General features: G+C 35.8%; 1 long non-coding RNA gene across 1 annotated transcript; it reads right to left on the reverse strand.

The window, feature by feature from the left end:
• Window positions 1-1,638: 1,638 nt before the first annotated feature.
• LOC136819135 (uncharacterized) lies at window positions 1,639-11,600 on the reverse strand. Its single transcript, XR_010848395.1, has 4 exons — window positions 11,493-11,600; window positions 2,617-2,761; window positions 2,211-2,351; window positions 1,639-1,776 (listed from the first exon to the last, which is right to left on the reverse strand). It is a non-coding gene; the product is annotated as an uncharacterized lncRNA (long non-coding RNA).
• Between the last annotated feature and the right edge of the window lie 243 nt (window positions 11,601-11,843).

The raw sequence follows: 11,843 nt of genomic DNA on the forward strand, positions 1-11,843 counted from the left end.
AAAGCAAACAACGCTGATATGTTATAAAAACATTCGCTATATTGGACTCGACTTTATCATCTCCTTTCCGGAGCAGGTACTTCGATCTGAAAATTACAAAGGAACATTAATGCAATTTCCTAAAGGACAAGTTCCTAGACTGACAAAAAACTCGGAAGTTTTTTTATTCTACTTTTTTCAAAACACTACATGTACTTGAGTTCTGTGAAATGTATCAAAAACTAGATTGACCTGACGAAATGTTATTTCAACGACACCATCATCTATAGAAAAAAGAAAACAGTTTGAACGATAAATATCACTCTTACTTCCACTAAGTTTGTAATATCTTCTCAAAGTTTGTTAATCTTTCAAATATGATTCAATTTAAAATCAAAGAGAGAAAGGGTCATATATATTTTCACAGATTGTCAGCTATCAAATCATAGTTTTTATTAAATGATCTAGACAGATAGAGCTCATCTGCCGCATTTTAGAAAGATAGAAAATCAAATTTGTAAAAATTGGTTGCCATTCGCTCTGATCAACTTTTTAGAATGATGAGGAGTAACCAAGAGGTTAATGCTCGAGAACCAAACTGAAATAATAAAGATCTTATTTCGGAGATTTCTTAAAAGACACTTATTTAAAATCAAACTGTTGTTGCTATTCACAGAAAGACCACTGAAGCCCTGTTATCTCTCACGGACATCAATTCACTCCCAACCCCTTTTCTAATCATTTAGGAGAGAGCTGTCCGGAAATTCAAAAGTACCTTCGTATTTTCTTCCATAGATACGATCCTTCCCTTTCCAATTACAACCAGTTTTAAGAAATAAATACTACACTCGTAGAGGTCGAAACTCATATGTTCCTAGTTAGAAGTAAAATTTCACATTTTACTCGGTAAAGGACGTCGTGTTATTGAAAGCAAAAGTAAAATTAGAAAAACTCGAGGTCAACGATACATGAACTAAAGAAAAATCACAGGAAATACCACGACGTCACCACTGTAGCTTCCATGAAGAAGTAAGAAAAATTTTAGGAAAAAAAGAGAAAGCTAATCGAGGAACTCAAAAAGACGTACATATGCCGAAAATTATCTTAAAATGTATCCTGAAAGTTAAGTCCAGTCCTTCAACACATTTAAACCCAGTAATGGAGCTTGCTTTCAACTGTTGCACCATTATATGTATCTTATTAGCAAAGAATATGTCCTTTAGCAGTAGCGTAGTGGGTCGACAAAAATTCGGGCAAACTGGGGAGGCAATTTTCGAATATTATGATTTTGGCGCCTCCTATGACTGAGATATAAATATCTTTTGGGGTATTTTCTCTCTGTTTGGTCGAAAACTGCTATATCTAACTCTAAGGTGTAAAAGAGCAAAAGTCTTATAGCGCCTTTTATATTTTGGCACCCAAAAAAATCGACCGCCCCTGCCCTCCTCTGCCACCACGCTACTGTTCTTCACCTATCATTCAATAAAACGAAGTACTTACTGTTGTTCCAGGAGGTACTTTATCAAACGAACCATGCACACTTCCATCGACCACTACCCTGCCATTGCCGACAGACGTTTTCTTTTGATGATTGTGATGTATGCGTTGAAAGTAACGATCGCTTCTCTCATCCTCGTCATCTTCGTCTTCATCGTTGTTTTCTTCCGATGATGATCGCCGACGTTCGTTCTTCTTCAGATCCCGACCTCGAATGTTGAGCGGAGTCGTGCTGGACGTAATTGATAATATTATGACTACTTAAATTACTGGCTAAACTCTCATTCTCCTCGTCTTCGCCTACAAATAAAAAAAGTAAATAATTATCAAAGATTTGATCTCAAAATTAAAGAAATTTTTCTAGAGCTAAGTAAGTAATATAATGTACATTACTCGAGCACGACAAATCCATTAACATTGTGCAAGGTGGACACAAAGTCCGATGCGGTAACAATGAAGACGCTTCATTAATTTAGCAACCAATGGGAGTATTTCGGCTGGTAGTCGCTAAGACACCGAACTAAAAGATCTCATTCCAATTGGTTCGTGACACGATCATTTCAAAGTCACTTGCACTTTCACAAAAAAAAACTTCACTTGCTTTGCATCTGAAAAGGGAAAAAAGATATTGCAGGATGTGCACATCGCTGCCCTTCTTTAATATTCTCACTGAAAATACTGTCAATGTTGCGAGCTTCGGGTTTCCAAAGGAAGTAACTGGCTAAACACCCTACCTGGTACATCATGGGAAGAGTCGATGCTGTCGATACCACTGGTCAATGTTAAGTACTGATCTTCGTTCCCACCCCCACTCTTGGATGAAGTCTGACTTTTGAGGCTGTCCTGTTTGTGTATACGTGTTCCTAGTTTGCTACCTGAACAAGACAAGATAGAAATTATTGATGGTGAAGCTTAGTGAAGCATGCATGGATTGACTTTTAAAATGTGGTTTATTGTAGCAGATACGGATTGACTTGTAAAATGTAAGTGTTAATTTCTGTCCCCCTGTCCCCTAGATTTCCAATTTGTTAATGGTTCAGCCCATTTCTCAGTAGTATATTCATTCCTTTTTCAAAAGCAAATAAGATAACCGCAATTCAACCTTTCTCGAAACATTTGTGTAAACAATTGGTATGGTACCTTTTCGTATGTTGTGATGGGAAAGATCGGTCAGCGATTTGGATTTGGACTTGGTTTTTGACTTGCGAAGGAACTTTACCGAGGGAAGAGAAGAGGTTCTTCTTCTTGGTGGAATGTTCTCCTGACATCGTCATCCCTGTCGTGTCTGTTGAAGTAAGCAGAAGATACAGATCAAACAATATTTCCAGTGTTTTGGTTATTATTATGTTACGTTAATGCGCGAGCTAAACAAGTTTATGAAAATCTAGTTTTTCCGTACAATACTACTCAAAATATTTGTTTGCCGGAATGCGTAATAGTGTTGCTCCCCCCTGATTGTCTGAACGTTTCCCACTATCAGTAAGATGAAGTGACAAAAATCTCAAGAAGAATCGCGTGAGTGCTTTGATATTTCGTTTAGCTGTTCATCTTTGATGCTACTTTACAGCCTTCTGCAAACCGATTCCATTTTAATGGACGTTTAAACTCGGACCATGGCGTTTTAAATCTAGGCCTGTAGATTTAGAACACCATGCCTTGGACCCTTTGCACCTCACTCGTCGAAATTCCGCTAAAATACCATTTCGACAATGTGATTAGTTTTTTCTCGGAAAATAAATAACATATTTTAATCCATTTCGTAGAGAAAATAACAAGTCACAAAGCATAAGAATGAGTGATCGAGTCTGAAGTCTTTATGTATGACCACATCTTCCCGAAAACTTACTTCTCCTTGTTAAAGATTTCTTCAACATCGTAAACTCTCGCATGATTTTGATTTTTATTATGAACTTGCTGGTGATAAAGTTTCTAAACGTATATTTATATCCAAGGACACTTGTATAGCGTATTTATATTTATATTTATTTCTATAGCCTTGAAAATTTGAGAACACTCTAACAACTCAAACGTTACTAAACAGCTTAAAATGATGCGTGAGAGATAAACCGCATTCTTATCACGGTTCAGTCTAATTTTAGTATGTTTACTTATATGCTTATGTTTAAGAACCAAACCTGGAATTTGAAAGGCTAATCTTCTCTGACTACAAAAAAAAACATTCTTAAATAGTACAGACGTTAAGTGCCATTTAATAACATTGATTTCGAGTGATTTTAAGTCTTTACATCCAGACGTTAGGCTAATACACTAAACTTACTCTTGCATAATGAGTTTGTCCTTCTTGATTAACTATATACTTACAATAATGGTTGGTGAGGTCCAATCCATGACGACAAATAAAGCTTTACGAACTTTAGTGATCAGAAGAAAATTTGAACTTGCACTCGCAAAGCTCAGAAAATCCAAAGATAAGAAAAATATTATTTTGCTCTCAAAAAAGGAACTCAATGAAAAAGAGATCCTTATTTTCCTCTTTTTGCACAAATCTCGTTTGTAGAAAATTTCTTTCAAGCGAAGAAAGCTTGTTCATGTTTAGAATCCATTTTAGAGTTCTGACTTATTGTTTTGATAACATAAAATACGCTGTTTATTTTTAAAAGAACTAGTTAATCGACGGAGGGTTTGTAGTCCCTATATAAACTCCATCCAAAGCTCATCCAAAACATTTTTATCAAAGTCACTTGAAACCGGAAAACTGGCAAGTGAAAATAAAATCGACATTAAACGCATATTCAACAACATACATTAAGGAGGGACTTTTGAAAGATGTGGAATAATGTTTCTAATAAAGAATCTTTTCAAGACAGAAAAACGAAAGATCCCAAATAGAATGTGTAGTGCACAGATGGCTAAAATAAAACAAAAATGTCATGGAAAAAGAAAGATTTTCCTAGCCAAAGCATAAAGATATGTCTGAAGAATAAACACTGCACTCTGAGAACAATTTTTCAAAACCCGTTATCTCATCTTTTAGGTTCATATCATTTCAACAAATCCCATCATCAGACAAATGAAAGGGAACTCTCATTCGAATATTTTCTGGTTTTCAAAATCAAAGATCTTCAAGTGCATGTAGCATCATTAATAAAAGCACATTCGATCACTTGAAGATCAATCCAAGAGCTGTTTAATAAAGTAATCAGACCAAAATTTCATTTTATAATCTAGAAGCTCTAATTTTCACACTCCTAAGTTTGATATAACTGATAATAATGAGAAGACAGGAGAAGAAAACTTTGAAATAATTGGTCCACTTTTGAGAGTTCAAAATATCGGATATATTATATATTATATAGATCAAAGAAAGTGGAACATTGTCTTAAAATTTCTCAAGCGTAGGATACATTTCAACATCTCATCTCATCTCCTAAAGTTTTTCAAAATTTGTCTCTTTTAGTTTTATCCCTAGATAAACCATCTTTATTGATTTGTCAACCAGTCAAGTCATTCACAGGAAAAGTATACATAAAATACGTCTGATGAGAGATATTAAAAGGAATCAATGCCATGGACAGTGAAACAGACATTTCAGAATTATTTTTTCAGACAACCTTTAAATGCCGACAAACTAATAAAACAAAGATATCTTTACATTTTTATTTCTCAAATAAATTCTACCCCGATGGTGTATGAAAAATAAAAAGAATGCACCCTACAGTCAAAGGAAAATCTTTTGAAGAAAAAAAAGAAAATCCTTCAAAATCAGAAAGGAATGAAAAACTAAGGATCACAGAGAGAAATGTGGTATGATTTTTTCTATTTTTCTGTATATTATTTATTAAATTTTTAATAAAAAGCCAGGGCAAACGATTTATCAAGGTTCGTAAGTTTCTTGGTTTCAAACTTTTAAAATATAATTTTTAAGGATAGTTTTAGGTTTAGGCTTTTCTTTTTTCTTTTCTTACATTCCTTATGTTAATGAGGGTGGGAAAAAAAGGCAGAGCCTCCATTTGTAAATCATTAACAAACGTCAAGTCATCCATTAAATACATGATAGAAATTTTAACATTTTTAGGCCTCATCCTCACGCTTAACACTATCTCCAAATCAAAGGATGCGCAATGGGCCCCATCGTATGCGAACATATTTATGGGAGAGTTCGAAGAACGAGAAATCTATCCGTGTACGCATAAACAACAACATCATAAAATACCTCAGATTCATAGATGACATATTTTTAATATGGAAAGGAACAGAAAGCGATCTAAAAGAATTCTTTGCAATCATCAACACAGTTCACCCATAAATTAAATTCACGACGGAATACTCTTATAGCAAGATCAACTTCCTGGACACAACAATAACCATAGTAAACAATCGACTGGATTACAAGGTCTTCCAAAACCCAACAGATCGGTCATCATACCTCCATACTACCTCATATCACCCAAACAACCTAAAACACAACATTCCATACTGTTAAGCACTAAAGGATAAAAAAGATTTGCTCTAACCCTGAAGAATACAACCAATCCCTCCTTCAAATGAAAGATGCATTCATCAGAAGAGGATACAAAGCTGAAAACCTCCATAAACAGTTCGACAAAGCAAAGAATAAAAACCGGGAAGATACAACAACACCAAGAAAAAACAACAAATCGCCTTCATCACTATATATAACAAAAACTTACCACCTATCCACACATTTGAAAAGCACTGGGATATCCTAAATATCAACAAACGGTTTTAAAATACCTCCAACAAGCAACAGTCATTACGTATGGACGCAACAAAAACTTGAAAGATCTACTTGGACAAACATCAATATCCAATAACAAAGTCTCAAGAAAACAACAAAAAATTAAAGGAAAATACCTTAAGCCTTGCTTAACAAGGACAGGAAACCTTTGTTGTAAACAAATAATCAACCTCAATCTTCACCAGCCAACAAACCAAAAGAACATACCAGATTTTCCACAACATAAACTGCAAAAGCACTCGTATCATCTATCTCCTAGAATGCAACAAATGTCACATCCTATATATTGGAAAAAGTGTAGACCCAATTCAACCAAAGACTCAATAACCATAGAAGTAATGCATACAGACCACGACAAGAGACAATCCCAGCGTGTAAACATTTCCACCAAACCAACCACGATTTTAACCGAGACACAAAGTTCACCCTCGTCGAACAGATCAACAAGATAGGTATTGAAAAAATGAAAAGGATAATACTACAGAGAGAAAACTTCTGGATCAAAGAACTGAGAATCCTCACACCTCATGGATTGAACCAAGAACTCAATCTTCTCTAACCGAGCACCTAAGTCTGGTCTACACGTTCATTTTAGACCAAATTCAACCTATCACTATCAGAAGGCCCCATTTACATCAACCTATTTACAAGCCAAAATCGCCTAAAGTGACGTATTTGTCTAATTTGACGTCAAATAATTTTGTATAAAAACACTTTTTTTCTATAGAAATATCATTCCCTTGAGAATGGACCGAGTCTGAAACATGCCGGGAAAAATCAAAATCTAATAGACGCATTCTTTTTCACTGTTCAACACAAGGGTACTTCCATATATTAACTGTTGAACATGCTAACCGCACTGGCTCAACTTCAGTATCTTTAAATCATTTGTAGGCCCAATTGTAAACTTATTGGCTTAAGGAAAATTTTAGTGTTTCTTAAATAGGTTTTAGCCTCGTTTAGGCTAAAAACTCGTCCCCAGGCCCCAACAAGAAAAAAATTTTAAAATGAGACATGTACCCCGAAATATTCACCCAAGGAATAGGTATGCAAAATTTCAGCAAAATCCGATCATTTTTGAAGCCTCCAGGCTGCCCAAAAGTTTTTAGCCTCGAAATATCGAAAAAATTAAAAAATGTGAGGTTTCACTTCCATGAGTCGGCTGATTTTTTAAAAATATGCGCGTGGGCAGTTAGTTTTCACATGATTAGCACAGCGAGCGTTATCGTAATTATATTATGGATATCTTCTCCGGAGCGTTCCGGAGTTTCGGTGCAGCCCTATCGCCAAAGATCTACCTCCGGAACACCGAAAGTGCTCCAGAATCTTCCGGTGTTTCAGAGCATGAAAAAAACGGCACTTTTTACTCCGGACGTTTCTGGAGCGCCGCGAGGGTCCTGGTTCGGCGAAATGGTAGCCGAATTGCCGTCCCATGTTTTGTCAGATAGCCCCAGTCGGGAATTTGCTTTTTAATAGGATGAGACATAATAGAAGTTTTTAACAAAATAAGTTAATCACAATATGCTAGAGATTCCAAATAAGAGAATGTTTAAAGCACAGCTGATTGGCGTGGCTTCGAAACTCTCTATTGTTTCATTAAAACCTCAGTGGGCCTGCGATAGTATCCAAAAAAAATCAATATTAAAAACAAGAGTAGTGCACGTTACCTGAAGAAGAGTGAGTAGGAGTTTTATGCTCGAAAAAACAAAAACATAAATTGGGCAGTCATAAACAAAGATTTACAATGTATTGAGTGGCATAAAACTTTGCACTCAACCTCTGACCCAGAGAAACAATACGAAACTTTTATTAAGTGTATATCAGTTATTTCAGCAAACAAAGTACCAGCTCGAAAACCAAAAAATTCTTATAGAATAGAGACAGACGTATTTTGATGCGTAATAGAAAAATTGAAAAAAATTGAAAAAAAAAGGCATCGAACGAACAAAAACCACACAGAAACTTATCGATATTGAACTCAAGCTTCAACAGTTACACATAAATGAAAGACAAAAGCAAGAACTTGATGCTACTTCAAATATTAAATATAATCCTAAATATTCGTATGCCTATGCAAAGAAGTTTTCAAAGCATAAACTCAAGGTTGGACCCTTAATATATTCGTCAACAAATGAACTTACAACTGACAGTAAACGTATGGCTAACATACTTCAGAACCAATACAGTTCTGTCTTTACTCAGCCATTGGAGAGATATGACTTGAATGAAAATGACAACAACACTTCTCAACTATGTGATATAGACCTCACAGAAGCTGATTTTATCAACGAAATCAACACCCTATCTGCCCCTGGACCTGATGGTTTCCCTGCCATCCTGCTCAAAAAAGCCAGACAACAACTTGCAACTCCTTTTTGTCTTATCTGGAGAAACATTCTAGACAAGAGTCAAACTCCCCATCTGCTGAAATCAATCTACATCACACTAATCAATCGAAGTAAGATACAGAAACATCTTGAAGACAACAATCTTTTCATTGGCAGATCCTACCTGAGCCAACTTCTCTCTCACACGGAACGACTTATCCACCATATAGAAAACGGCAATAATGTGGACGTGATCTACCTTGACTTTACTTTAGCAAGGCTTTCGACAGAGTCAACCATACAATCCTTCTGAACAAAATTAAAACCAATGGCATCAAAGGCAAACTGCTTGCTTGGATCAAATCCTTCCAAACAAATTCTTCACTGATACCCAAAAGGTGATAGACCAAGACTATAGTCAAAGACCTTGAGATCACTTTAGATGTGGGTATGACATGGCAACCATATATTTAATATTTAATAACCGAGATATTTTAATATTTGAGCCTTGAAAAATCTTTTGAAAGATTTTAAGGAAAGGAATAAAAGAAAGATTTTTACAAAAAAGTCTGAAGATTAAAAATTCAGTCTTCCCAGCATTTAGGGATATCTTGTTTGCTTTGAGCCATGTTTGGAGTGATCTTAAATCACGATTGACTCTTGTGCAAATGGAAAGAAGATCATCATTAAAATATAAGAGGTGTGTATCATCAATGAGAAAATGTCATTGTGAAGATCGTTAATGTAAATTAAATTAAAAACAAGCAACATGCTGAATGGACCTACCTAATGATCAACATCAGATGAAAATAAGAAAAAAGTGACAATAATTGTACAAAAATTCAGAATGGAAAAATAAAGCTTGTGTGTTGAATAATGTAAAATGGTAAAAAGGAATTTCCCCAAATACGAAAATCACATAAACCATTCAGGCCCAAAAAACCCTACTTTTAAGCTGTTTTGGCCCAAATTTGCCAAAAAAATTTTCCTTAAAAATCTGGCTCCGTCACATTTTGGGCATTGCTATTTGCATCATTGTGCAAAAAATCAGAAAAAATTATGAGTCAACATTGAGAAAAGCTATATTTTCTTATTTGGTTAAAGGGAATTTCCCCAAAATACGAAAATCCGTCTTTTAAGGCAAATAAGAATTTCCAGGAAAAACCACTTCAGCCATTCTTTAGAGAATCTTGCCCTCCATCTTTGTACAAAAAATCAGAAAAAAGTAATGACAGGATTTTACACAAAGTCCAAAAGACCTATCTTTACAGATCTTTAGGCAGTTTTTGGCCCATATTTGCCCAAATATATTTTTTTCGAAAATCGGGCTCTGAGACATTTTAGGCATTGCCATTTTGCATCATTGTGCAAAAAATCAGAAAAAAATTATGAGTCAACATTGAGAAAAGATATATTTTCTTATTTGGTTAAAGGGAATTTCCCCAAAATACGAAAATCCGTTTTTTTAAGGCGAATAAGAATTTTCTGGGAAAAACCACTTCAGCCATTCTTTAGAGATCCTTGCCCTCCATCTTTGTACAAAAAATCAGAAAAAAGTAAAGACAGGATTTTGCACAAAGTCCAAAAAACCCTATTTTTAGTTTTTCTGAGTTTTTGGCCCAAATTTGCCCAAATAAATTGTTTCTTAAAAATCGGGCTCCATCACGTTCTGGGCATTGCCATTTTTCATCATTGTGCAAAAAACCAGAAAGAACTAATGAGCCAATCCTGAGAAAAGCTGGTAACAGACAGACGGACGGACGGACGGACGGACATGGGTTAATTTATAGAACCTCCACCGGGGTACCTGGAGCTAGGTCCAATAAGAGAGGTCCAAGAACAGAGCCTTGTGGGACCCCCCATGAGGGATTATTTTGATAGAAGATTCATTAGATGAGATAGAAACAAACAGAGATCGGAAAAAAAATGGAAAAAACGCAAAAATTAAAACCCGCGCATAGTTTGCACCCCCCCCTTTTTAATAGGGGGGGATGCCAACTTTCTGGAGGGCCTTTGTAGGGGGGGTACCGAGATCTGCCGAAAAAACTAGGGGGGATGGGAATGTAGGGGGGGATCAAATAAAAAAGGGGGGGTTTGGAAATTTTGGTCAATTTTCTAATCAAATACTCTTTCTTGTTGATAATTTTGCTGGTAGGTGGGAAAGCGAGTTTCCTTCGAAACAGATTTTCTGTAAGAAAAAAGGGGGGGATAAGATTTCATTACAAAAGGGGGGGATGGGTATATAGGGGGGGATGAAATAAACCTAGGGGGGTTCATACCCCTCTGCAAACTATGCCGCGAAATGCAATTTTCCGGATATTTTTTTTCGACCGCGAAAATCAGTTCCCGCGAAAATTAGTTCCAATAAGGTATACTTGGTATATCTTTGAAAAATATTCTCCATATTTCAATCACTCTGTCTGAGAACAAACAAAGGGGGTATCACAACAGAAACCAGAGGCTCAGACGAAAAGGCTACCTTATTGTAAAGAAGAAAATTCTAGGCACAAAAACATTTGGAGAGGCTCGTTATCTGAAGAAGAACCTAATCTTTTAAATCATCTCCTATTCTACATTCGTAATATCACAAACTGCACAAAAATTAAAATTAAAATTAAAAGACAACTTTGACCTTTTTTCTTTCCACACTGCCGGACCACCACTGTACGAACCACTGCTCCCGAATTACTATCCCTACAGGAGAGCGAATTCAAGCGGATTCAAACAGTGTGAGAGAAATGGTGAATTTCCAAATTGGATGATTAAGAGACTCAAAAAAAACATCAAAAGCATCAAAATAAAGTAAGTAGAAGGATATAGGAAGAAGATATGGAAGATTATGACGTAGCCCCAACAGAACCTAAATTTTTTTTTCAAATGTTCCTTTTTGGAAAAATAGCCATAAACAAAGAAAAATCCTTTTACAAAGGAATTCAAAAAATAAAAGAGTGAATTGCGATAACGGTTACCTTGAGCAAGTTGATCTTCCTCATGACCAGTTTCTGGTTCTTCCTCAGAATCCGACGCCATTTTTTATCTTTGTTTGTTTGTGTTTATGATCGGTTCCGCTTATCAAAATTCTGGAAATCCGGAAAAACAAGACTAGATTTGGCCGGTTATTGGGTTGAGAGCGGGAGCTGCTGGGGTGTGCCGTCCGCGACTACAATCATCAAGGTCATAATAACCCCCTAATAAGTAATTATTATAGTATTTGACTATCAAAGGTTACAGGCATTCTTGTTTCCACTGCCAATTTTATCTGAACAGACTTTAGAATTTTATTTAAATCCAAAAGATCCATGCCAGGACAGGCTCCGGTA

The sequence above is a fragment of the Clytia hemisphaerica genome, unplaced genomic scaffold, assembly GCF_902728285.1.
Source record: "Clytia hemisphaerica strain Z4C2 unplaced genomic scaffold, Clytia hemisphaerica genome assembly, whole genome shotgun sequence".
In the NCBI taxonomy this organism is placed as follows: domain Eukaryota; kingdom Metazoa; phylum Cnidaria; class Hydrozoa; order Leptothecata; family Clytiidae; genus Clytia; species Clytia hemisphaerica.